Genomic DNA, 27,784 nt, shown 5'->3' with positions numbered 1-27,784 from the left:
TGAACTCATACACAATCATCCACATTCTTGCTCTTGTGCATGGAAGTTACATGTTTAAAAAAAAAATGGTATCAAAGAAGGAAAAAGGCTAGGTCCCTGTATCAATGCTGGGAGGACAATGGCCAGAGAGTTGCCTGACTGGCATCAGAGTGTGATGAACCTTTACTATATTAAGACACTGAAATTTGGGGATTGCTGGTTATAGCATCTAATATTATTCATCTGACTGGTACAAAATATTAACTCAAATAGCCTTATTTTATCCTTCAGGGATGAGTTAACAGCCTCCTCTGTGCTCTGATAATTCAAGGTACATGTCTCTCTCCTGGCACTTACTACATGGCATAATAATGCTTTGTTTATTTCCATCTCCCATTAGAATGTGAACTCTTTCAGGGCAGGGGCCCATACGTTGCTGACTTTTTAAATCCACAGGACCAGAGCAAGGCCTGGTATATAGTAGGTTATCATTAGAGGTTTGGTGAAGGAATGAATAGAAAATGAATCAATGAATCGATCGAAGAATGAGTGAATGAAATGAATGAACAGCTGCATCTTAACTTTTTCCCAGCAGTCCAATGAGGTACTTTTCTGTGGCCATATCAGAGCCAGGGGTGTGCTGCTAATGCAGGGCCCTTAATTACAATTTGGGATTGAGGATGGCGGGGGGTGGAGAGGAGAGAACAGCATCTCTGTTCTTTCCCTCCAAACTTAAGAGCCTTAATTAAAACCAAGTGATGAAGGGCTGTCCCCTTGCCAGCAGCCAACAGCTCATCCTGCAATCAGGGGCCTAAAGAGTAAATTAAAATCAGTGCCAATAAAATTAAAACTACCTTAGGGCATATTTGGAACATAATTTAGTGTGGAGTTTGCTTCCTCCTAGACACTAGGGAGGAAAGGTTTTTTTCCCTTCTATAGTCTAAGCTGCTTCCCTGCTTCCTTGCTTCACCTTAGTTGGCACAAGCAGAAGCCTGAGCTTGGTGATCTCCTGTGGTCCTGACTCCTCCACATTAGGGTAGCATTTCAGGGTTTATTACATTTTCAGTCCAATGAAGGATGGGAGATCCAACCCAGGAAGTACAGAGGGATGTACCCCCAGTTGGAGATGAGAAAGAAACTGAAGCTTAGGCAGGGATAAGGGCAAGTTGCGAAGGATGAGCTGCTCTGTTGTTCCCTTCTGCAGAAAAGTGAGCTGAAGCTCAGAGAGGTTAAGTAATTGGCCCAGGCTCCCACAGCAGGAAGTGGCAGAGACCCGGACCCAGGCTCTGGTTACAAGCCCACACCCTGCTTCCTGCTATGCTCTTGGGAACCTACCATCTAGCAAGCCAATGCCCTCACCCCAGTAAGGTAAGCCCCACGCAGTTCCCTTCATCTCTGAGCTGGGGGACTGTGAGGTCTGGGACTGATCCTGTCAGGCTCAGCCTCTCAGAAAGGCACTGGGGTGGGGAGGGGGAGGAGCGAGGACCTCCAGACTACTCCCCTGCAGAGATCTGCCCGAGGCAGCTGTTTCTCCATGGATCTCAGATAAAACAAACACACAAACAAAACCCCACATCTATTCTTTTTATTATCAACTAAAATATCTCCTTGTTTTCTTTATTTTTTAAGTTAAAGTAGATATTTATGGAAGTCAGGGTGCCTGTCCTAAAGCAGGAAGGAGAAACTTTCAGAAAAACTAGAGGACTCGTACTTTAACAAGAACTGAGCCACTCCAACAAACAAAACAATATCCTTTATGACGCACAGTCTAGATCTCAGAAGTGGCAGAGTTAAGGCTTCCCTCCTCACCTTGAATGTGGCTAGACTGAAATTCCTGCCACAAAAAGAGGAACTGACCACGAAAGAAACCCAGGCAGCTAGCCTAGGGCTCCCCGGGGATGGGCTGTGGCACCTGGTCTCCTGTCTCTCTCCTTTTCACTCCGCAGCCTTACAGACCACCTGCCACTTCCCAAGCACATGCACCTTCTCCTCCTCTGCCCCTGTGTCTGCTGTTCCTGCAGGCCGGGATGCCTACCCTGTCTCTCTCCCCTCCTGTTAACTTTTTGCTTATCTTTCACTACCAGGCCCAGTGGCCCCTTGTCTGAGAAGCCCTCCTTGACTCTCCCAGGGACAGCAGCTGTCTTCTCTGAGCTTCCACAGATTTTTAAAATATCCTTCTGTTAATGTGTTTATCATCCAGTTTGTTCAATCATTCATTTGATAGATATTTACTATGAACCTACTGGGTTCCAGGAACTGGGGGTCAACAAGACAGATGAGGTTCCTGCCTTCCAAGAATGACACAAAAGGGGACAACACAGCAGGGACGGCAACTAAGCAAGGTGATGGCAGATGTAATAAGTACTGGGAATGCACACGGTGAGCCACCAGATGGTGGGTAAGGGAGTGGACGGGGCAGGGTCCACTTTAGACAGTGTGACCAGGGAAGGCTTTGATATTTGAGCTGAGCCTTGAAGGATGATCAGAACAAGGCCAGAAAGAGAATTCTGGGCAAATAAAGTTCCTGAAGCAAGGAACAGCATGGCATTTTCAAAGACCACAGGAAGGCCAGTGGCCAGATTGTGATGAGCACTGGAGGTGAGCCTGGAGAGGTTTATAGAGTCCAGCTCCCTCAGGACCTTGCAGGCCAGAGTCAGAGTTTGGAGCCAATGCTCTGTACAGTGGAAGCCCTTTCAGCAGGCAGATGCTGTAAAAGGACTGCCTTGCCTGTTGTGTAGATGCTGGATTTCAGTGGGGAATGGGTGGAAGCAGATGCACTGGTCTCCTAAGAGATCACAGGAGCCTGAATTAGAGTGATGGCAACAGAGATGAGAAGAGGAGGACATGTTTGGTAAATGTTTTGGCCACACCACCATAGGACTTGCACACGGGTTATATGCAAGAAGAATCAAAGATGGGTCAAGGGTTTGTGACTTGAGCGACTGAGCAGATGGTGGTGCTGTGTAGAGAGGTGAGGAGACTGGGATGCAGACCAGTTGGGAGAGTGGTGAGGAAATCGAGAGTTTTGACATGGACCTCTGCATTTGCAACGAGTATCGTGTATCAGACCGGAAGTGTCAGGTGGGCAGTTAAATATATGAAAATGGAGCCCCGGGGAGAGGACTGGACCACGGTGTGAAGGTAGGCATCATTAGCTTGGAGGCGCTACCTATCACCACTGGGAGAGAGTGTGGATCAAGAAGAGGTCCTGGGACTGAGCCTGGGACCCATAAGGTTGAGAGTTTCAGTAAAGGAGGAAGCAAAGGAGACTGTAGAGGGACCAGAGAAGGAGAAGGAAGCAAGGATGGTGTGGTTCCACGAAAACTAAGAGAAAAAAAAGAGAGGTTTTAGGAAGGAGGAGTGGTCTGTGAACCCCGTAAAGGCTAGGACCTGCCTGGTTCACCTCTGCATCCCCAGGGGATACTACAGCACCCAGCGCACAGTAAGGACTTGGGACATTTGCTGAGTGACTAAATGAAGAAGTGAATGGATGGACCAGGTATCCTGGTGCAGCGAGGACCGAGGTGATCAGAGTCTCAGGGTCCAGAGTCTCCCCAGCGGAGTGGTAGAAGGAAGACAACAATAATAACAATATTGCGCTTGCTACATGCCAGGCACTCGGGAACACTTCCACACCCTGTTCCATAGAAACCTCACTTACAAATAAGGAAACTGAGGAATAGAGAGGTTAAGTCACTTGCAAGGGAACCCCCAGGCCACACAGGGGTGACTGGCAGACCCCAAGTAGTTTGGTTCTGCTGTCCATGCTCTTAACCATGACAACCCAGAGCTGGTGACGTTTACTGAGTGCTTCCTACGTATGTGTTGTAAAGACAATCCGGTGAGGTAAGTCCTGCTATCAAACTGAGGCACAGAGCTTGCAAGGAGCAGATCTAAAACGAAAACCCATTTCTTTCTGACCTAGGGCCAAGCTCTTCATCTCCAAGCTATTCAGAATGCCCCACCCCCCAATCTCTGCATCGTGACCTCTTTGGCCTCAGCAGTATTAACTTCAGGACAAAGGAAGTTTGTTAGAGTAATGCTTCGGTGTGGGGAAGAAGCACTGGTCGCAGCAAGGTGAAGTGTAAAAATATTTTCCTACTTCCAATTTGTCCCTTACCATCCTACTCTACTTTGCAGTGAAAAGGAAGATGTGCATGTAAATGGAGGCATTTCTGCATCTCTTCCAAGGACCTAGGAAGAGCCAGGCCAGACCTGGGAACCTTCTTCTGCGTCCATCCCCTCCTCCACCTCTGTCTAGCAAAAGAGAGAGAGAACAGAGGCTCAGCATGAGAAGTCTAGGTTCATAACAGACCTTCGCAAAGCAAAAGGAGAACTGGTCACCTCTTCTCCTCTCCCAAGGCTGGTGACCCTCACATTGATCATGATGATGACAGAAGGGCAGTCATGGGAGTAGCATGGTTTTGGGATCTGGCAGACTTGGCTTCAAGTGTCAGCTTAGCCATAGGTGAGCTTTCTGACCTGAGCCTCAGTTTTCTCATCTAAAAACTGGGGATAATAATCCCAACCTCATAGGGTTGCCATGAAGTTAAATGAGGTGACTGGCTTTGCATCCAGAACATGCCTGGCAGCTTATACATTCTCAGCACAACACAGTGATACTATGTTGAGGTGCTGTTCTTGGCACCAGGGATATGGACCTCTTTGAGCTCAAAACCTTACAGGGAAGATGGACATTTTAAAAGTAACTACATGCTCAATGGAAGATTCAAAGCAAGGTGCAGGGTCTATAGGAGCACAGGATTGAGAGGGGCTCGGGACCTGACTTACAAAAATGTGAATCTCTTCCTTGTTCAATAGAGCATCTATTGACAGCAACCATCATATTACATGTTCGTAGAGTTTATAAATCATTCTCAGGCCAGTGAGCTCATTTGATTCTCTTAACCATCCACTGAAGTAAATAGGATCATGATCTTAGCTTCTCAGAAGTAGGTCATACTGGCTTGTCAAGACCCAGAGCAGGTTAGGGCCTGAACTGGGAATCTAACTTCCATCACATTGCCTCCAAAGTCTCTGCTTGAGCCTCCCTCTTGGGAGTCACCCCAGGGGTTCACGCCTGCATCCAGAGTGGACACAGATACAAGTGGAAAAGCCAGGCCTCCCTGCAGAAAGCCCTGTCTGAGCAGGAAGATGAGACAAACTAAGAAAAGAACTGAGATAGAATATTTAAGCCTGTGAGAGCCAAGGGACATTTTAATTTCATAATTAAAAGTTAATGTTGCTTCATTATAAATCAAAGACTGACGAAACTAGGGCGCCCCCAGGAACACATTAAGAGCCCGATAAATACGTGTGGCCTGATTGCTCAGAGGCATCTCCTATAGGAGGTTGTTAGCTGCTCCAAGGAGGTAATAATGTAGGTCTGACTGCCGAGCTGGGGCTGTGGTAGTTCCTCAGTAAATGTTAGTTCCTCTCTTCCCAGGAAGTGCACCTTGGCTCTCCCACTAACCTGATCTGTGACTCTGGAGAAGCCCATCCCTCTCTTCAATTTCCCCATTTAGAAAGTGGCTTTGGCGACTTCTCAGGGCCCATTATGCCTTCTGTCTTTCAATCATCTCGTCTTCCTGCTTTGCACTGTTTAATTTTTTTTCCCTCCTTCCATAGCCTCCGAGGACAGATTCTGCCAGCCTTTCCCACCTCATCGCCTTTAAAACCTGAGTTCCTGGTCCCTTTTCTTGGCATGGCCCCGTGGGGAAAGAAACGCTGCAAGATGGCAGTTCAACCATGACCCGTGCTGACATGGTCTTCCCACTCGGCAGAGGAGATATCATTGCTTTTCAAGGAAGCGTTCAAGGTGCCAGCATTCATGCTGAAATTATGCACTTTGTTCTGGAGAACAATAAGATGGTTCCGACCTGCTTTTGCAGTGTGGGCGGTTAGGGGAGGGGAAAGAGGCCATGTCTGTCCTCTGCTCATTCCATTGCTCTTTCTTCCCCTTTCATCTCCCCTACTCTCTTCCGTCCTGCCCCTTCTGTCTCTCCTCTCTGTTCGTTCTCTCCTCCTGTCCCCTCTTCCCACCGTTCTCCCTCTTTCATGGTCTCGTGGGGGCTGACAGACAAGGTCACTGATACATGCACATAAGCCTGCCAGGCGCTCTGGGAGGTGTGTGTGAAGATGGGTGAAGTCACAGCCAAAGGAGCCATCGATTCACTGGGCGGTCACGAAAGACTTTGTGGAGGAGGTGACTGTCGAGGAAGGTGTTGACAGACAAGAAGGGGCTCACCAAGTGGATGGGAAAGCAGAGAGCCGCCGGCGGAGAGAAAGACACCCTAGACAGAGGGAGGTGTGTGCGCAGAATCCCCAAGACCAAAACCCACCCAGCTAATTATGGGAACTGTAAGTTGTCCGGCACAATTGAAAGGCATGGGGTGGAGGGGCAGTGGGGTGAGGAAAGGGGCTGGAGAAGCTTCTCGGGACCCATTCACGGAAGGCCTTGTAAGCCACAAAGGAGTCAGGGCTTGTCAGAGAGCCAGAGAAGTATTTTATGGAAGTATAACATGATTTTGTCTTTTGGAAAGATTGTTCTGGAGACTATGATGAAGAATTGGAGGTTATAAGGCTCAAAGGCATAGAATGGTTAGAAAATTTTGTTCATAGTCTAAGTGGAAACTAATGTAAAAAAAGATAAGGTTATGAATTAAAGTAAAGGCAATGAGGATGAGGAGATGGGGACAGATAGGAGGCTTATTACAAGGTCAGACTGACAGTGCTGGATATGGGACTACATTTGGACTGATCCCCAGGTTTCTGGCTTGGGTGGCTGGGTAGATGGTGGGGCCATTCACTGAGCTCGGGCAGAGGGGTTATCATCTTACAAGTCTGAGTTGAATGTTTGCCTAGGTACTTGCCCCCAGTTAGAGTGAGGTACTATCAGATGGTCTATGGTCTTAGGTTATGATATTTTGAAACAAATTGATTTTTTTTCCTGAACATGGTTATCTGAGTGAAAGAAACACGTTTCCCATGAAATTGTGTGTTTCCTATAAAAATAGAGCTCTCTATTAACACAGTTAAACATAAGCATTATTACACATTTTTGGTAGGATACAGAATCAGAACAAGAGTTTAAAAAAATAACAAACCCACATGTATATCCTCAAACACCTGGGACCCCTACTAGAATGCAAATGGGATGAGGACCAGGATTTTCTCAAGCCACCACTCTGCTGCAGGCTCTCACTCCCTCTGACAATCAGAGAGTGATTGTTATGGAGTCATTACTCACCCAGGAAGCAGCGAGGAGTGAGGGGTCAGTTGTGAGAGGTGAGCAAGGGTTGGACAAGGAGGTGGGGACAAACCAGGCTTCTTCTCTTGGTTTGAAGGGAAGTCCCAAGAGACCACAGGCTCCTTCATCCACATGCACATAAAAGCCTTCCTCAAAACCACATGGAATGAGTGTGTGGCTTCTCTGGCTCTCTGAACTGTTTGGAACTTTGCTCCCCGACCTGCTTTCCTTTGACATATGAAATACTATCAGCAGCTTACACAACGTGTTCATGGTCACTGTCTCATTCCCACCATGCCCACTTACGTTTTACACCGCTCAGGTCACACTAGGAAGTGGTGGAGCCAAGGATGAAACCTAGATCTTCTATCCACGGCACCAGTTTTTCCCGCTCTGTCCTTCTGCCTTGATCCTCTCCTCTTGGCCTGGCCTTAGGGGAGCCCAGGGGCATGGGAGCTATTTCCTGTATATGAATAATCAGGTCCTTGATGACCTGCCTCCGTCTCCAACCTCACTTCCTACTGTAGGCTCACAGGCATCCAATGCCAAATTAACAGTTCCAGACCGTGCTGTGTTCTTCTGTGCGTTCCAAGGCTTTGGTTGTGCCGTTTCATCAGCCAAGAAAGCCTTGCTCTACCTGGCCATCCTCTAGGGCCCAAGACAAGCATCTCTTCCTCTGTAAAGGCTTCCTTAACTCTCCTGAGTATGGCTGACAATGCCCTGTCTCACTTATATTTTCACTCTACCCTCCATTTTCATTACACTCATCTCACTGTTTCATCATGATTGCTTTGTGTGTCCATTTCTCTGCCCTACTGGACCAAGCACTGGTCAAGACCTGAAATCTTGATACCGCCAGCACCTAGCACAGTGCCTGGCACACAGCAGGTGCTGAGGAAATCCATGTTGACTAAATAAACGGATGAGTTAATGATGGAGAAGAAAACATCCCTGAGCAGAAATGATCTCCATCCTTGACCTTCTGTGGGAAATGTTGTCGTGGAACAGGGACGGAGGAGGGCAGACATCAAAGGGACACAATGGGTAAAAAATTCTTCCCTGTTCTCCCTGTGTTCTTCCCCTTTTTTTCCTCCTTCTTGCTATTAGAACAAAAATAAAGAGTACATCATAAGCAGAGCTGTATTTTCTGTTTATTGCTACCAGGTTAATAACAGTAATGGTACAAGGAGAAAATGAGGTGTTATGTAAAACCCTGCATTGCAGATTTTGCTGCTGATGTAAAGAACTCAATAAAGTGTAACACTTTAATCATAGAGATAAAAATCATACAGCAGCTTCCCACAGGCTCCCAGAGCCTTAAGACAAAATAGTTGTGGGGAAATGAGAGATGAGAGACGAATATTATCAGGCAGCAGAAAAATAATGTTTGGGCTTTTGTGGTTTTTTTCCCTTCGTTTCTAAAAAATTGAGTAAGATTTTTCTATCTTCTTCCAAGACATCTTCTATGAATTTCTGTATTCTCTAGAGGACAGCTCAGACTTCTGGGGGAAGATTCACTCATTCTTTGTAAAAATTAATTTGTTTAGGGAGCACTGAATCCCTGCCTTTTAGGTGACTCAGTGGCCTTTAAGAAAACAGGCCTGTCTCTCAAGACGAAAGGATTGGAATGGAGGTAAAAAGGTTGTTGATAGTAAAACCTCAATTGTTATGATGGCCTTGTAATGCAGGGAAAAGATGGTAACAGGCAAAAGATCGTATCAGGAGATGGGAGCTCCTGTACCAACTCAGCCAACCTTGGGAAAATCACCTTCTTGCTCCTGAGCCTCAGTTTTTACCATTCTTCAAAGAAGGGCTTGCACCAGAGGATGGTCATTCCTGCTTTGACACTTAGCAGTCTGTGAGGCTCTGGGCAGGGTCAGTGGCTTGGTTTTTGGCATTGGTTACTGTGATTCTGAACCACTGCAGTAGCTGACCGCTCTGTTTCCACTCAAAAACATCTCTTTCCCTCCCTCACCACCCAAACCCACTATCTATCCTGCAGCTGTAATGATCAATTCCTAACCTTTCGTACATGCTGGAGCCAGACTCCAGGAAGGGTGAGGAGGAAGGCCCCCGGGCAGCACCATATGCCTGAAGAGATCACTGGAAAGGAAGCTGGTGTCTAGAGCAGAGTGAGGTAGGGGGTCTTGGAGGAGGAGGTCAGAGAGGCGATGGAGGGCCAGACTGTCGGGGGCAAGGAGTGGGGCGCTCACAAGCTACTGAAAGGGCTTCACTGCCGCCAGGCCCCACCCCTGAGTGCTCCCTGAGGCAGCAGCAATGCCCCTGCTGTTTACAGACAGGAAAGATTGCTAGAAGGCAGCATGAGCATAGATCATGACAAGAGAGGGGATTTGGAATTGGAGATTGAGGCTCAAATTGGAGATTGTGACTAGTGAAGGAGTCACTGTATCTCTCCAAGTGTCTGTTTCCTTGCCAGCAAACGGGAAGGGGCAATAAGCCCATTCCTCTCACAGGGCTGACCTGGGGTAAATGAGTTACTGCATGTCCAAGTGCCTAAAACACAGCAGGTTCAGGATTTGTTTCCATCCCACGATAATTATTTCAGGTGTCATTAAAAACAAGGGCATAGTCTAGGGCTGCACTGCCTCATATAGTTGTCACTTGTAACTATTTGCGTTTAAATTAATTAAAATCAGGTTTTAAAAATTCAGCTCCTCAGCTGCACTAACCACACTGCAAGTGCTTGGAAGCCACGTGTGGCTAGTAGCTGTTGTTAATGGACAGGGCAGAGGAACCCCACCATCATCACAGGAAGTTCCACCGAGCAGCACTGTTCCGGTACCTCAGCAGTCACAGGCTGTGCACTGAAATTTAAAACGTGTCCATGTACAGCTCCACCTGCACCAACACATCTGCTTTCATACCCACAAACACACTCACACACACACACACACACAGAATCACAAAAACAGCATGTTTAGGTTAGTGAAACTTTTCATCACTAAGGAAAAATAAATGAGTCCAGACCCTGAGTCAATACACTGAGCATAAAAGTCAGGTACTGTGCTCAACATTGCACATTGGACATTATGTCACTGAATCCTTACCACCACCCTGACAGGAAGTGTCATCCCCATCTTGCTGATTCTGATGTTGAGGCCCAGAGTGGTTGAGTAACTTGATTGAAGTCACAGGGCTTACAAGCAGAATAGGACCTGCTCCCTGCTGTACAATATTGCTGCTTAAGGGACATTTCAGAGACAAAGGGCTTACAGGGCGAAGTCACTGTGAACTCTACAATCTTTGTTAAAGATGTGGATGTTTGGAACTGCCTGGGGAGGCCCTGGCAGTCCCAGGTGAATCACAGGGACTGTAGAATTCAATGAAATCAGCTCCTCAGGCCTTTCAACCTACCCTTCTTGATTTACAGAATGTGGCAGTATTAGAACTATGTGGGATAAGCTCAAATCGTCAGGGAGGTACCAAGAGCCCTGTGAGTGGGAAGGGGTGGAGAGAGCTCTAACACTGTAAAGAAAGAAGGCACCTTCCAAGTCATCCAGAGCAGTGGTCTTGTCACGGTTTATTTTTCTCTCTTATTTTTCAGGGGACAGGCTCTCAAGAATTGCATGGTAAAAGGTGGTCCATAGAGAGGTGGGGATTGCAGGTAAGGGCCAATGTGACTTGAATGGTTCGGAGTCGGTTACTGCCCATGAGTGTAGATGTAAGCACAACCAGAGTCAGAGAGAGAGAGATGGGTGGATGGGTGGGTGGATGGGTGGGTGGATGGACAGATTGACAGGCAACTGGACAGACAGGCAGAAAGTTAGAAAAATACAACAGGCTTCTAATCTAGTTTTTTATATACTTCTACTCTGATCCTCTAGAAGGCTGGTATTGTTTCTGACTCATTATAAACTCTCTTATCAGACACATAGCAAGGTGCCTAGACTACATACTCAATGAATGTTTAAAAAAAATACAAACAAAACATAACACCTGAGGAAGCAGTAGCTAGAAAACACTAATCCTTCACATTTGTATGGCACTTTGTAATCTATAAAAAGACCTCACATGCCATCTCACATCTAATCCCTAACCCAACCTTCTGAAGCTGGCATGATGATCCTCATTTTATTGATGAGGGACCCCGGTCTCAGAGTGGTGAAGTGTCTTGTCTCAGGTTACATAAGGAGGCCGAGGGGCCACAGAAATAAGACAGATGAGATAGAGCTAAAGACTGATAACCAGACAGATACAGGTGAACAGAGACAAGACAGAGGAGACCAAGACATGGATTAATGATGGAGACAAATGGAGATGGATGGTTAGATGCTGAGAGAGCCCCCCATCTCTCCTCCTTCAATTCATCCTCCGCACATGGCTGGGGATAACTTTCCTAAGCACGAGTCTGACCATGTCCCTCCTCCACCTAATACACCTCTGTTGCTTCCCCAAAGACTTAAGGATAATGTTCTAGCATGAAAAGCCTTCACAGCCTGGTCCTACCCACTCCTCTGGCCTTAGACACCTTACCGCCTTTCTATAGCATTACTCACTCTAGTCATAGGACCCTCTTTAACTCCCAAGAAAGTCATGCCATTTTCACTGCTCTGTGTTTCTCACATGATCTTCCTCATACCTAAAACTCCCTTCCTCCTGCTTGTGGATGTCTGGCCAACTCCTACTTACCCTCTGAGATTCAATATTAGCATTGCTCCTTTCAGGAAGGCTTTCCTGCCCACCCTTCCAGGCTGGGTTAATTTTCTGTTCTCCTCGGTCACCCTCTTCTTTATTACAGGAGTCAATAGAGTAGGAAGAACTCCAACTATGAACTAAAAGAGACCTGGATTTAAATCCTTTTAGCCTTACCTATCAGCTGTATGACTAGGTCAGCCCTGGTTTCCTCATCTCTGCAATAAACCTGATAACATCTGCCCCAGGGCAATGTTGGGATGAGAGATGATGCGAAAATGCCTGGTGTAGAGCACGTGCCCTACATGTGCAAGCTGCTGCTGCTGCTCCAGCCGGACTATGGTGCACCATGACAATCCCATGTTGGGTCTGCCTCTCCCTCTGCACCGTGAGCTGCCTGAGGATGGAGGTGGGTCTAACTCATCTCTGCATCTCCAATGCTTACTGCCAGACACATGACTGAACGTGCTGAATCCCTCCTGCCCACAATGAAGCCATTGGATAGGGTGCATCTCTTGGCAGAAGAAGGCACAATGCATAGGAGAACCATGGGGGACGGGTACGGCTGGAGAGGTAGGGTAGGGGGTGCAACCCTGAAGGTGAGAATGAAGAAATGGTTGACTGAACGTTGCTTTGGGTTTATGTTGTATATTTAGGTTTAGGATGAATGCATTTTGAAGATAAAAGATAATATTTAAAGAAATTTTGTAAGGGGCTGCTTCATCCTCCCATCTCAAAACTCCAGAACGCTTGCGTTTGGTCATTAAGCACGTTTAGGTGGGAAGTGTCAGATCAGGTAGTCTAAGATAGTTTATCTACTTTCTTTTATCTTCCAAGGTGCCTTCACTTCCCTCTGACTTTTCTTTGTAACTTCCTCCTTATTCTCCCCTCCTCGTCCCACCCTCCCGGTCTGCTGGACCCTTCTCTACCCCAGGAAACTAGCTTCCAGGTGAAGGAGGAGTCAACTCCTCCCCGCCATAAACACACACGCACAAACACACACAATCTGAAAAAAGTGGGCATCAAATGCAAATGAACAGCTCTCACCATGGTTGAGGACAAGAAACCATCCCCTAGCACAGGGGCAGGGACTGACAGCTGGGCCCCGAGCCCGCAAGATTTATTCTCCCTGACTACCAGGCCAGGGCCCCCGGGTCATAAACTCCCACTGTAGGCTGAACCAAAGCCTTCATTGAGATTCCGTTCACAGCCAAAGCTGTTGCCAAGTCTGCCCAGCTCTGTCAGCGGCCCTGATATCTGTGTGTGAAAAACGGACAGGCCTCCCAGCCCCCTGGCAGCCTGACAGGTGGTTTCGGAGCAGGCCAAGGCTCCCTGACCGAGGCCCCGGGCTCCGGGCTTCAGGGAAGCATGGGACAGAAGGGGTTCAGGTGGTGTGACTTCCAGGGCAGGGGGCATGGAGAGCAAGAAAGAACAGGGGATGGGGAGAGGATAGCCAGGGAGGGTCTGGCCTCAGCCGATGCCCGTCTCACCCCAAGGGTAGCGAGATGCTGGCACTAGGAGGGCACACTCTGCTCACACTCCCAGGGGCCTAGAACTGTCTGCAGGACTGCACAGATAAGTAGTTTAATTTGTTTATTCACCCACAGAATTGGACAATAATAATACCTATCTTTCAGTGGTGAGAACCATTAGAGTTAATACAAATAAAGTACTTTTGAAAACAGTGCCTGGCCCTGGCGAGTGTTAGGTTTAGCTGTCATAACCCAGCAGTCTTCACCATTTAATGAGACTGTCAGGCTTTGTTATGTTTTACATGCATTATCTCCTTTAATTTTCACATAAGCCAGAGCTTTAGGTAGTATCCTCATTTCAACGATGAAGAAGATTTCAGAGAGTGCCTCACTTACCCAAGGTCACACAGCTGAGTAAGGGAGATAAAGAATTTAAAACCAGTCTTCATGACGGCAAAGCATACGCCTTGAACCACGTCCAATGAGAATTAGTATCGAAGATGCAAAGAACAAAGAGCTTTATTTGGAGTCTTAAGAATTGTAATTCAGGAGACACAGATTTGGGTAAAACTGAAAGAATGCTGGGGCAAGAGAAAGAGTCAGGGGCTTGTTAAAGTTGCCTAGCGAGAATTGTAATGGATTCTGACAGTCAGGAAATATTTGTCCTTAAGGAATCACGAGTTATTTAAGGATGTGGATCCAAAAAGTAGATAGGCTGTCACAAGTTATTTTAGGGTAAAGGTCCAATAAGTACCTTGAGTTTCTGGCACGTCTTCTGGATGCCTTCCTTAAGACAGTAAATGGTCAAAAGGTCAGATGGCATCCAGGCTGAGATGTATATAAGCCACACTTCCTCCATGGCCTCCTGGTTCCATTTTAGAGAACTCTGCTAAGGATGCCAGCTCCATCCTGGTTTCCCTCCCGCAAACACTAGGCCACACTGCAGATGAGCATTCTGCATGCCTCTTTGTCTGTGTAAGACTATCTCTACTGGTGTGAAGGAAATAAGATTTTTTTTTAACTCTCTAGTCAGAAAGAAACAAACAAACAACTCAGGATAAAACTTGATCCCTTTACTTTTAAAATTTAAATGCTGCAACATTCCACAACAGGGAAAAGAAAAACAGCTAGGCTCAGAGCTCTCCTGGCCCCTTGAGGTAGAGAAGGAGAGAGGGAAGTGGAAACAGCAGAGAATTCAAACCTGCAAAGCAGTGCTGAGGGAGGGGCTGCAACCACCGCCAGAGGGCTGGAGGGCCTGCCTCGAGGCTGGGGCTCGCTGCTTTGTGGGCATCAACAGCTTGCTCGGGACAAACAGAACCACATTTATAATTTATTCTACAAATATTCACTGAGCATCTACTCTGTGTCACACCCTGAGCTGCGTGCTGGGACTAAAGAGATAAATCAGCCCCAGTTTCTGCATCAGGAGGAGTTTGAGCTCTCAGGGAAGACAGGCAGAGATCAAGCACCTCCCATGCAGAGTGACCTTGGCTGTCACAGAGGTCAGCCCAAGGGCATGTGAGGGAGCAGGGGAGAGAAACCTAACCGCTGGGACGGCTGGGGCAGAGAAGGCTGCCTGAGGAAATGGGATCTACATGGAGGGTCCAGGATCTAACAAAGGTGGGGAAAGCAGGGGTGCTCATCCCTGTGGAAGCTCAGAGCCAAGGCATGGACACTGTCTCAGGTCAAAGGGGAAAGTTAAACCAATCACCTGAAATCCTACAACCCAGAAGCTATGACCATTAACAACTTCCCACACATACAGACAAATTAAAGCATAGCTGGCTGGCCGAATAGACGGCTAAATAAAAATCTTTTTATAAAAGCATCATGTACTATAAATATTTCTATTTAAAAACGTGTTTGAATTCAAATTTTCTTAAATTTAACAGAACTTTAAAAATCATATCTTAAAAAAAGTGTTCTCTCTCAAGAGACATTATTTCCTAAAAGATATTTCTAAGGTGAAAAGAAACTAAAGCGTTTATGAGAAACATTAACAGGTTGAAGCCATTCTGGTTTTTTTTCCCCCAAACTATAGGTTTCAATTTTAGAAGAAACAGAAAACAGAGAGAGGTTAAGTAACTTACCTAAGATCACACAGATAGTCTGAGGTACAACTATAACTTGAACTCAGATATACCTGACTCTTTCCATTATATTAATTTGTTTCCTTAAGCCAACTCCCTCATTTCAAAGATCAGAAATTGGGGTCCGAAGAGGGCAAGTAACTTCCCTGTAGTCATATTTTGATTCAGCAACAAGGCAGTTTGGTAGATCAGATCACTCTTCCTGATTATTCTCCTTCTGTAATAAGGGATCTCCTGTTGCCCTTGTTTACCCAAGAATCCAAGAGGAGCACTGACAGCCTGACCTCACTGACTTTGGCCTTGGCCTCGGGACATGCTTTGGCCCATGGAAGGCAAGCAGTCATGATACTGGCCACTTCTGTGTGGAAGCTTTGACTGGGGTGGCATCCCTGCCCCCTGCCATGAAAAGAGCAGATCCCAGACAGGGGATGCCCACTCACCTTGGATGTAGAGAGGCGAGGTGAGCAGAGCGATGGGGTGGCTGACTCACCCACAGCCCTCACGGAACATGAGTGTGAAAGAAATGTTTGCTGTTATCAGCTACCAAGCTATTGGGGTCATTTGTTACCATAGCAAAAGCTGACTAATACAGCACAGTTTCATGCAGAAATGTGCTCTTTGTTTTTCTCAGGCTCAGAGTTGCCTTTAGTTGTGCAACAATTATGAATTCAGGCCATGAGGGTAATAGCTGCATTTGTGAGCATTTGTATTAAATACATGAGAAATAATTAGAGAAAGTGTTGGAAAGTATAAGGCACAGGAGGAGGAGCCAGGTGTCAAAGGTCTGGATTCCCAAGGTCACCCTCTGATGAAAAGAATACAGTGGGGGAAGCCTACTGTGCTGGCAGAGAGACAGTGATGAATCAGAAAATGGTAGTTTCTTTCTTGGACATCTGCCGCATGAAGCACTGTTGGCATTAACTAAAATACACGTTCACCCAGAAGCACCTAGCTCTGAAATGGAAGGTGCTGAGGCAAAGGATGCAATAAACGCCAAATGAATCTATGCCACTAAATCACCGTGTGACCTTGAGGAAGTCATTTTCCTTCTGGCGTCAGTTTTCTCATTTGTAAAACGAAGAGGCTGAACGAGTATCTCTCATTCTCCTTCTGGCTCTGACATATTATGATTTGATTGCCTCTAACTCATTAGTCTCAACTGGCTTGAATGGGACCCAGTGGTACTGAGGATAATCAGAGGAATCCATCAAAATGTAGCCCAAAGAAGGTAATCTTGAGACTCAAGATAATGTAGGGAAAGGACTCTCCCCACCGTGTGTGCTTTCTCGTTGAAAAGAGGTGGGCGGAGACGCCCCTTGTTCCCCAGCTTGCATCGCCCTGGCAGCCTTCCCCTGCTTCTCACATCCAGCAGTCTTTCAGGCCATCCCATCTACCTCAGCCTCTTTACCCAACAAAACTGTTTCCTCCTCCTGTCAGAAAGAAAAGCAGCTCTAAACCAAAGGAGTACGTGATGACGCCCATAAAGACGCAAAGAGGCGAGCCAAGGAGGGGGAAAAGGCGTTCAGACTTCAGAGTTCAACAAATCTGGGTTGGAATCTCATGTCCTTTTTTTCTGTTCAGATATAAAATGGGTGATAGTTACCTAGCACAATTCTTCTCAGATAAAATGATACAAAAAGGTTTGTGGGTCCATGTTAGTACTCACTGACAGCTGTGATGATGACAGAAGGCTTCCTGGAAGTGGTGGCGTGGAGACAAACCTGAATGCTTGTAGAATTTTGAGGGCTGGTCAATGAGAGAGGAGGGGTAAGAGTCCTATTAGAGGGGAGTGTGTGTGTACGGGGAGAAAGTGCAGAGATGGGTGTGAATGTAAGAAGGGTGTTGATGTGAATGTGGATGAACCACACATCTTTCTGGGAGAAGAGGAACCGGCAGTTAGGATAAAAGTTTCATGCAAAGGAGTATAGAGAAATGAGTCTAAAGCTATGACTACCAAGCTGGAGGGTCTTTACCCAGTAGGTAATGGGGATCCTGAGGGGCTTTAGGAAATTAGCTTTAAGAAGCTGTGAGTGTGCTGGTGCACCTCGGGAAGGAGCCGTATCCCACGTGCACACCACGACGTGGGGAGGGGAGAGAGTCCCCCGCCCACGGGAGAGCTGTTGCTATACTCATCCGAGATAAAATCTGGGCTACGGGGAAAACATCAGACTGCACCTTGAATTAAAACAGATGTGTTTACTGTAGAAGAAATTTCTTTGCAACCTTAGAAGTTCAATTTTATTCCTTTTAATCTCTAAAGAGAATCACCGGTTTTAAACCCAAGATAGTGAAAATCCCAGGTAATAAAACGAACCCAGAACTCTATTTGCCGACCCGATCTGAGTGAGATTGCTTTTATTGCTTGCTTTCCTTTCAGCAAGCTTAAACCCACATCCTCGGCGGGTCCACCCTGTACCCAAAAGTTTGCTCCTACCATAGGTTAAGCCCTTGCGACTCACTCCAAATGAGATCCTTAAACTAGCAAAGTCAGCATCGCCTGGGAGCTTGTCAGAAATGCAGATTCTCAGATGGTACTCCAGGCCCGCTGATCAGAACCTGGGTTTTAATAAGATACTCAGGTGTTTCTCTCACTTTAAGGTTTGAGAAGCACTGAGTTACACCATGCCCTCAGATCCCAGGAGTTCTCCACAACCAGAGGTGGTTGGAGCTGGGTCAGCCTCTTCACTGAACTAATGAGGAACAAATCCAGAGAGAAGAAAGAACTGGGTTTTCCACGGTCACACAACTAGCGAGCATAATTGGTACAGTGAAGTTTGCAACAGCATGCTGTGTGGCCTAATGAAAAATAATTCTCTGTAACTGCTGGAGAGGAGGCAGAGTACACAGCCGGCCACCCTGATTTGGGAGTCAACTCTGTGTGCAAGATTTACAACCCAGGGGGCCAAATGAGTTCATCTCTCCTAGCCTCATTTTCCTGTTCTGAAAAAATGGAAACAAGAAGACCCTATTAATAAAGCTGTGAAGGTTAAATAAAATAATGTATGTGGAATACTCACCACAGTCTGGGTGCTCTGGATCTAGTAGCTGCTCTGTTTCAGAGATGGGACCAGAACCCAACCCTTCGGAATCCTACCTACTGTCCTTTCTCTTGTCAGAGTCAACCCGAGTCCTACAATAGGACTCAGTTTCCTAACTTAACAGGAGGTCCCTCTGAGGAATGGACAGCTTCTTCCCTCAACTCCTGGCTCCTTCCTCTTCCAGCACCGGGTACACCAACAGCGGCTGGTTTCCTTTTCTGTCTTCCCCACTAGAGTGTGTCTTGCCTTAGAGTAGGGACTGTGCCTTTATCTCTGTCTCCCCAGAGCACATCACAGTAGATTTGCCGAGAGGTGAGAAGGAGTGAGGGATGGAAAAGAGCAGAGAGGACAGAAAGAAAGAGGGAGGAAGTGGGGGAGGGAGGAAAGGAGGGAGCTGGGGAGATGCTGGGTGTTGGAAGGCAACCCTTCTATGCCGTGATGGATTCATTCAAAGAACTTGCCTGACAGCACAGAATTCATCTTTTTATGACTGTGACAACACTAATACATTTATTTCCCTTCTGAAATTAACTTTCTAATATTAAGAAAGGTCAAAATGAACTGCAGCAAAATGAGACATTTTGTCATTTTTAACAAATTATACCAAAGCGGACTGTCAGATTAAAGGGGTCACCGTTTTGAGGTCTGAACGCTGGTGCTGATTGCATAATCAGAGCTAATGCTTGTCATTCTGCCCTCTCCCTGCTCACAGACCTCCAGTGGTTCCCTCTGGCCTAAACGACAAAACTCAGCTTGTATTCTGAGGCCCTTCAGATCACTTAAAAAAAAAATTCATTCCTTCCCCAAAGGGACACTGTATACCAGCCAGACCCACCGCCTTTCTTCTGTCCTCTTCCTCTGTGCCTTTGGTCATGTGACGTCCCTTGTCTCAACTGCCATCTCCCCCACTGAACGCCCATGGAGACGCTCCCCTCCCCCTGCCCGCCCCACCCCCTGGCTGGCCCCTTGTTCCTCAGGATTTGACTCACTCTGGCCTGGAGTCTGCCGTTAGGCTCTTCCGGCCTGGAGTTGGCCCTGACCCATGGACTCTTGAGTTCCCTCTGCCTCTCCCACACCTTAATTCCCTTGGAGGCATCTGGAAAAGGCTTGGGGGTCTGGAGGGGACTCTGAATTTGGGTGCTTTCTTAAAGGGGAAAGAGGGAAAGAAAACAGTGATGACCCTCCGTCCTGCTCCCTGCGTTCCTCCTGCTCTTGACTCATCCACCTGGATGCTCAGCCCTGGGCTGGACTGGGGGGTACCTCGAGGCAGAAGAACAAAGACTGGACCTTGGCTCTGTTTCTTGGGAAAGTTACTTAATACCTGTAGGCCTTCGTTACCCCATGTGAAAAGCAAGACAAAACAATACTCCCCTGTCTCACAACATCGCAATGAGGGTCGAATGGATGCTAAAGTGTGCTCTGGAAACTACACATCTCTGCGACAAAGCAGCAAGATAACTGCGACCAGACGGATGTGCTAATGACTCACCCCCGGTGCCTAAGAGGTGTGCTCCACTCTGATGGAGGCCGTGCGGGCCCGAGTTTGAGTCCCGGTTCTGCCCCCACGTGGCCTCAGGTGGGCTGACATGCTCTGCGCCCTTTCTCTCTGAAAGGGTTAATTTGGGGAGCCTCTTCAGCGTTTCCAGCTCTGAAGTTCCCTGGCTCCACAAAGTGAGCTCTGAGACTGCAGAAGGCTGGGATTGAGTTACTAATTCAAGGTCAGAAGGGGCCAAGTCGGGAGAAGTTAGGGATGTGTGCACCCTCGGGCCATGCCCACAGTCTATGAATAAAGAGGAGGCAGCCTGCGGTGCAAAACTCTTGACCGCATCAGTATCAGCTGGCCCCGCTCAGGACTCCGGCTCCTAATTTCCCTGGGGTGTTTAATCCAGGATTTCATTCTGGACTTCTCAAACCAAGTGCTCCTTACAGTGCTGGTGGCGAGGGGACAGAGTACCCAAAGTAACGGAATAAACCTGGTGTATCCATTTATAATGTCAACTGACCCTGAAGACTACTAGGATAACTGAACACTTGCTATTCAAAGGTGTCATCATACTCAAGAAAAAGCCGAATCAATAGAACCCCTCTTTTCTAGGCTGGCCGTGTGCAAGTCTTTGAGAGGTAAAAGAGGAGACTCCTGAGAAATGCCGAGGTCCTGCTGGCTGCCGTGTCCCTGGGGAGCGCACCCACCTCACCTGCAGTGAGAACGGGCGGGGCGGCAGGGGTGGTGCACGGGAGACCGTCCTTGGGATCAGGCAGCTCTGACTCCGCTTCCGCTCCGCTACCACCAGCCATGTGACCTTGCAGGCTCTAGCTGCTTTTCATTTGTTCCTTCTTTCAACTGACACATTTTACTGACGTGTTAGGCACTATACTCTGGGCAAGGGAATGCAGAGGTAAAAGATCCGGAGTTTTATCCCTCAAGGAGTTCACAGTTGAGTAGAGAAAAACAAGCACATAAAGCCATCAGTGTGCTGTGGGGTGAGAAATGTGAGCGCCAGGAGAGATTACCGTGGGGTGTGTTGGAGGTGGGGGTGTCATGAACTCTGAGCCTTAGTTTCCTCAGCTGAGAAATGGGGAAAATGATGCCCACTTCATATGACTGTTGTTAGATGGGTTAGAAGGGACGAGGCCAGGCACTTAATAGATGCTCAGTAAATACCAGCATCTTACCCTTTCTTCACCCCCACCCAAGGATCCCAAAGGATCCTTTCATTTGCCACATCCATGCAAGAAGGCCCAGTCACGTAACAGAAGTGTCTATGAAAGAACACACCTTAGCAATTAGAGGATTTTTCAAGGTCACAGCCTAGAGCTCAACTCTCACAGGAAAGAAACTGTCATCTTGTAACTGGGGGCCTGAGTAAGTCAACTCCTTCAACTGCTGAGTGTGCCCTGGTGGTGCCAGGAGTTTAAAGAAAAGCTTTGGCCTTGACATGCCCTCCAGGTGTGGCCAGTGAGAAGTCATTTCTGTCATGTGGCCTTAGCTGCCAGTCAGCGTACAAACTCTGCCTTCCAGCTAGCCCCCCCTTCCAGAGCCCCTCCTAGGGCAGCCCATCCCCCGCCACACCTGGGGTCTGGAATCACCCCCAGGGTTCTGGAGGCTCACATCCACTGATATTCACTTCAGAACCATACTTGCTGCCATCAGCCCTTAGGGATTACAGCAAATTGCCCCATCACCCGTCCACACGTGCGCACACACATGCGCATCCGAACCCTAGGAATAACGAGTATCCACTTGGCTGCCAGAGGTTAAACTGTAAAATCCATCCAGAATGGATTAGAAGAGACAAATACAAGAAGCCATAAGAGAGAAAGGCTCCCACACCTGCAAATGAATTGAATGTCATCCAGTTGAATGTTAACTCAGCTGAAGAAAGCCTGAGTCACTGATGGAGGTTGGGGAGTGGTCAGAGAGCTGAGATAAAGGCTAGACTTGCTCCTGGTCTATTTTTTAAGACCTACTTGTAATGCTGTTGCAATAACCAGAACTAGAGCTATTTTTCTAATGCTACAGTTTAAAGATAGTGATAATGTTCTGAAGATAGATCTGTGAAATTAACACTGAAATATCAGCTATTGTATGTTACTAGATTGAGCTTCTAATAAGAATAAATGCTAACACTTACTGAGTGCTTACAATTTTCCAGCCTTAGGAAATATTGCACTAAGTGTCCCTAATCCTCACAACACCTCTCTGAAGAGATGCTACCACCACCCCATTTCACAGATCAGACCACAGAGGCTCAGAGAGGTGAGGTGGCAGTTAGAGGCAGAACTGGAGGCTGGAGGCAGTTTTTGACTGCAGAGCCCTTGCTTTCAGTCCCTAGGAGAGTCAAGGGTCCGCCTCCAGCGCTTCTGGCTGACAGGGCAGTGTTTGAAGGTAAAGACTTAGCAGACCGAGAAAGAGCCAAAGGAGGAATAAAGGGCACAATCTGAGGTTTGGTCTGGGGATGGGGACGTAGGGAGTCTTTATTATGCTACAAAGAGGGTGAGGAGCTGGTAGACTTCCTAGGATGTTAGGAGCCTGGATATGGGTACCTGTGGGATAGGCGCTTTGAACAGAGAGGGTAGAGGTACAAAGGGTGGATGGTTGGATGGAAAGATAGATAGAGGATGGCTAGTTAGAGGGATGGATGCACAGATTGATCCCAGTTTCCTTCCACAGCGTGGGCTGAGCTGTCTTCATGGGGCTTTTGCCCAAGGGGAGGGCCCAGAACCATGCAGTTGACTCTGATGAGTTTGGTTCTGTTTTATTAAATAAAGTCCCTCCTCATATCTAGGTACCCAGGTCCCCTCCTCCCTCCATAATTTTTCCCCCAATTTTAAAGTTAACATACACTTACAGAAATTGTGGGGAAACGTAAAAAAGCAGGGGGGAAGAAAACAACCCTAATATCCACAAATACCAGTTAACATCTAGTTTATATTCATTCATTTTGTGTACGTTTTGAACCTGGTTGTTAGATATGTCTTAACATACAATACATATGCAACTTTGTCATCTGCTTTTTTCTTCACTTAAAATTAGAGCATTTTTAACTATATAATAAACTCTTCAAAAACACCCATTACATGAGTGTACTGTGATTTACTTAATCAGTTTCCAACTGTTAGGCATTTAGATTTTTCTTGATTTTTCACTATTTATAAATAATGATTCTGTGGACTTTTTTTTTTTGCATAAATCCTTACTCACACTTCAGATTATTTTAGTCTAGGTATCTAGTGCTGCAATTGCTGGTTCAAAGCTACAAACACACAATGTATTTTAAACCCCAGAAAGTCATAGTAACATTTTTCTTTTTCTCTCTCTCTCTCGAATTCCATGCCTTCCCTGCTCCCTGGTGGAAAGCTGCATGGCTTTCAGGATCAAGTCCGAGCTTCCTGGGGCAGCCCACAGGGCTCTTTACTGCTGGCCTCTGCCTAGCATCCAGGCTTTCTTCCAGCCCCTTCCCCACATGCTCCCCCCACCTCACCATCTAGGACACAAAACTCCTTGGGATAGCCTGAGTATATTGACCTAATACACTGTGTGTTCTCATACACTGCTCCCTCTGCCTGCAATGCTTCCCCTGGTCTTGGTCTAAACCACTTTTATTCTTCCTTCAAAACTTATCTCAAAATATTTGCAAATGATGCAACTGACAAAGGTTTATTTTCCAGAATATATAAACAGCTCATACAACTTAATAACAACAACAACAAAAAATGGGCAGAAGACCTAAACAGACATTTCTCCAAAGATGACATCCCGAAGACTAACATGCACATGAAAGGATGCTCGACATTGCTAATTATCAGAGAAATGCAAATCAAAACTACAATGAGGTGTCACCTCACACCAGTCAGAATGGCCATCATTAAAAAGTCCACAAATGATAAATGCTGCAGAGGGTGTGGAGAAAAGGGAACCGTCCTCCACTGTCGGTGGGAATGTAGTTTGGTGCAGGCATTATGGAAAACAGTATGGAGATTCCTCAAAAAACTAAAAATAGACTTACCATATGATCCAGCAATCCCACTCCTTGACATACATCTAGAGGAAACTCTAATTTGAAAAAATACATCCACCCCAATGTTCACAGCAGCACTATTTACAATAGCAAAGACATGGAAGCAATCTAAATGTCCATCAACAGATGACTGGATAAAGAAGCTCTGGTATATTTATACAATGCAATACTACTCAGCCATAAAAATGAATAAAATAATGCCATTTGCAGCAACATGGATGGACCTCGAGATCATCATTCTAAGTGAAATAAGCTGGAAAAAGAAAGAAAAATATCATATGATATCACTCATATGTGGAATCTAAAAAAGAAAAAAGAAGACACTAATGAACTCATCTACAAAACAGAAACAAACTCACAGACATAGTAAACAATCTTATGGTTACTGGGGGAAAGAGGGTGAGAAGCAGTAAGTTGGGAATTCAAGATGTGCAAATATTAACTACTACATATAAAAACAGATAAAAAACAAATATCTTCTGTATAGCACAGGGAACTTATATTAAATATTTTGCAGTAACCTTTAATGAAAAAGAATATGAAAACAAATATGTGTGTGTAGATGTATGACTGAAACATTATGCTGTACACCAGAAATCGACACATTGTAACTAATTATACTTCAGTAAAAAAAAATTAGCTAATAAAAAAAACCTCATCTCAGAGGTCACCTTCTCTAGCAAGCCTTGCCTGACGTGAAGTCCTGTTGAGATGACCTGCTTTTTTCACGTGGTACCCAGATCCCTTGTCTGTCATAATGCTGACCACCCTGTTGTGCAATCATTGGTTTACTGAGTCTGGAATGCAAACCAAGGGTTTGCAAAGTTTCTATGGCCATTGAATCCTTTATTCAAATCCTTTTTTTCTATTAATAACAGTTAAAATCTTTTGAAATATATGTGTCCACACAGTGCCCTAAGCAACTCACGTGAATCACTTCAGTTAATCCTCACAACAGCGTCTTACAAATGAGAAAACTGAAGCTTAGAAATGTTAAGAGGCCTGCCCAAAGTAGCAAAGTCACTGAATGTTGAAATGAGATTTAAACCTGGGCCTGAGTCTGAGCTCTTAGCCACAAACTTAAACCACTCCGATTAAAATGGAGAGGAGCCCCGACTTGGGGGTGGAGGACAGGGTCCTCAGACCTCTTGCAATTTTTCTAAAAACCACTGCGGTATTCTGGATCATCAATTCCTTGAGGGGAGGACTGTTTCTTACTTGCCTTTGTATTCCAGTAGACAGGGTCTGGGCTCACAACATGTTTGCTGAATGGATAAATGATTTTCTTCTTTTGAAGACTATAGGCAAGCTCCTCTTTTAAGTATATACTTTACTAGCCTTGTAGTAAAAGCAAGAAATATGAGCCTGGAATGACTTGCTGGGTGGGAGAGTATCAAGGCTCACCGGCCAGAAGGTCAGGCTGTGTCCAGGCTGATAAGACTTCTCTCAGACAGACACCTGGGACCAGCACGAGGCTTGGGAGGTGGGCATTGGTACTTCGGGAGAGAGGGGCAATTTCTTGATGAAAGGTTAAACAGTTCAGCTCTTGCTGGAAGCGGTGATTAGTCTGGCCCCTTTCATCAGAATTCAGCTCTCTCCACCATGGTAAATAATGGACTAATTAGGCATCTGGCTTGCTTGATTTCCCATGGCTAAGGCCAATTTCTGAAATGCAATACGCTATTTGATGTACCAGCATGAATTCACCCCTGGCTCGAAAGCCTCCCAACAGCAACAACCAAAAATAACTCTCGGAAAAGTTCCACACACATTGAACACAAAACACCCTAAAATGTAACCTGTACTCTGTTATAGGCCAGCTCGCCTGAGTCTCTAACAGGATAGCAGGCTGTGTGCAAATCCCAAGCTGCTTGGACCAGGGGCCGGAAGGGGAGGAGTCTGCCGGAGCGGTGAGAAATGGGTGGGGTAGGTGAATTGGAAAGCTCCCAGAAGAGACGACCTGGAGTGGCTGAGTAAGTGGAAAGAGGTTATTTCCAGAGTGTCAGGCTGCTCACAGAGACCCCTTTTCTAACTCACAGTGGCCTGGATAACTGGGTGATTGTGGGTTAGGAAAAACCTAGAAACCAAGGTAAGTGGAGCAGAACAGGGGTGAGGAAAAGAATTTTATGTAATGTGCGAGTTTGTGATGGAGATCCTACGTGGATGGATTCCAATATTCTGGAAGTTCCATGTCTGTGAGCTTGAGAAAAGATTCCATACGTGGGAGCACTTTGTGACAAGGGAGCAGCAAGGGCAAAAAATGAAGGTGAGAAGACGAGTCAGTGGAAGCGCAGCACAGTGAGAGGCTGGAGGTCTGCGAGTCAGGCGCGCCGGGGATTTCTCTGGGAGGCTCCCTTGCTGTCTTGAGAGGGGTCGATGGGTCAGGTGAGGGAGCCGCCAAGATTTCCCCAGACCTTCCTCCAGGGCCTACCGAGTGTGGGCCTGTGCCGGGTGAGGGAGAGCCATGCTGAAAAAGACGGAGCTTCTGTCCTTGAGAAACTCTGTCTAAAGGAGGCGGGAAAACGACCCCTAAGTCACAGCATTATGTGTGCTTTAAGTGGGGTGGGGGTGGGGGTGCCCAGCTCTGGGAGCTGCTTACAGAAATCCAACTCACCTTCAGGAGAACTACATTTTAAACAACGCTTAAAGGGTTCTCGTTGAGCTACCTGTGAGCAGCCGGCCCTGCCCAGGGCAGCAGGGAGGTGAAGGCAGACCCTTTGTACTGGAGGGGTTTGCAATTTAGCTGAGAAAATAGAACCTACAGTCAGAGGAGATGCTTCTGTGGCACCTAGCCATGGAATGGGACACTCTGGAAATGTTGATGGAATGAACCACTTGATGAAAGAAGCAAAGTCTATTAATAGACAAACAGAGAAACACAATGCTCTATGGGCCAAAGGGTTCAAGGAAGTCTTAGAGGAGGTGGGTTCTGAAGAAGGATTTTGAGAGTGACTTAATATGTCTCTTGACTGGTAATACTTTTCCTTCTCTTTACTCAGAAAATTCCCATCCATTCTTCAGAACTTTGTGCAGATGTTAATTCCCAGGTCTTGATGAGTGGATTTCTTCTTCACTACCTGTCTCTCCCCTCTCTCTCCCAGCACACAGTCGTGGCGGGGCTGTGCCCTGCGCTGGGGGTTAGGGATCCAGAAATGACCACGGTGAAGCCCAGGGCCTCGGTGGGATCACAGTCTGCGGTGGGCTACGGGAGCTGGGGCGGGGGGTCGTCGGGAACAGTGAAGTCAGTGCTGTAATGGCCAAATGCATAAAGTATCAATAGCTCCATTTCTAGTATACCAACTACTGAAGGTTATTTACATATACAATCTTATCCTGAGAGAAATCTCATAAGATGGGCATTGTTAATCCCAATTTACAGATAGAGAAAATAAGACACAGAGAATCTGACCTGACTCAAAGGGAACCTTCTAGAAGCTCTGCTGACCCCCATGCCGTTGAAACAACATGTATCTCATAAGGTGGTGAGAGGTATCCAGAGTCTTTCAGAAAGAAAAGATGGTAGAGAAATTGAAGGGAACAAGCAACTCGACAGGAATTATTACTAGGATGTGAGAGCTCCATCTCTCCCCTCTGTTTGCTGCCAGAGTCAAAGCTATAACCTAGAGAGGTAGAAAACCCATGTCTTGACAGAGGTGAGAGAAGTTGCTCTTTAGGAAAAATAATGATTTCTTTTAAAATTCCTTAAAGTTTCATAAACCATCTCAAACCGTTGTAGGAAAACGTGTAAAAGTTTCATGAACTCAAAGCACCCCGTGTTCTCAGT

The 27,784-nt window shown here is 46.5% G+C and overlaps 1 protein-coding gene and 1 long non-coding RNA gene across 2 annotated transcripts in view; one reads left to right on the top strand and one right to left on the bottom strand.

Moving 5' to 3' along the window:
* The window catches only part of AGBL4 (AGBL carboxypeptidase 4), a 1,119,623-nt gene that overhangs the window by 53,601 nt on the left and 1,038,238 nt on the right, over positions 1-27,784 (bottom strand).
* LOC135322829 (uncharacterized) lies at positions 1,310-15,724 on the top strand. The gene is made up of 3 exons (XR_010383732.1): positions 1,310-1,347; positions 10,794-10,853; positions 15,671-15,724. It is a non-coding gene; the product is annotated as an uncharacterized LOC135322829 (long non-coding RNA).

Source organism: Camelus dromedarius, chromosome 14 (genome assembly GCF_036321535.1).
Source record: "Camelus dromedarius isolate mCamDro1 chromosome 14, mCamDro1.pat, whole genome shotgun sequence".
Lineage (NCBI taxonomy): Eukaryota > Metazoa > Chordata > Mammalia > Artiodactyla > Camelidae > Camelus > Camelus dromedarius.
The sequence above is the reverse complement of the archived record's forward strand: the minus strand, read 5'-3'. Positions and strand labels throughout refer to the sequence as shown.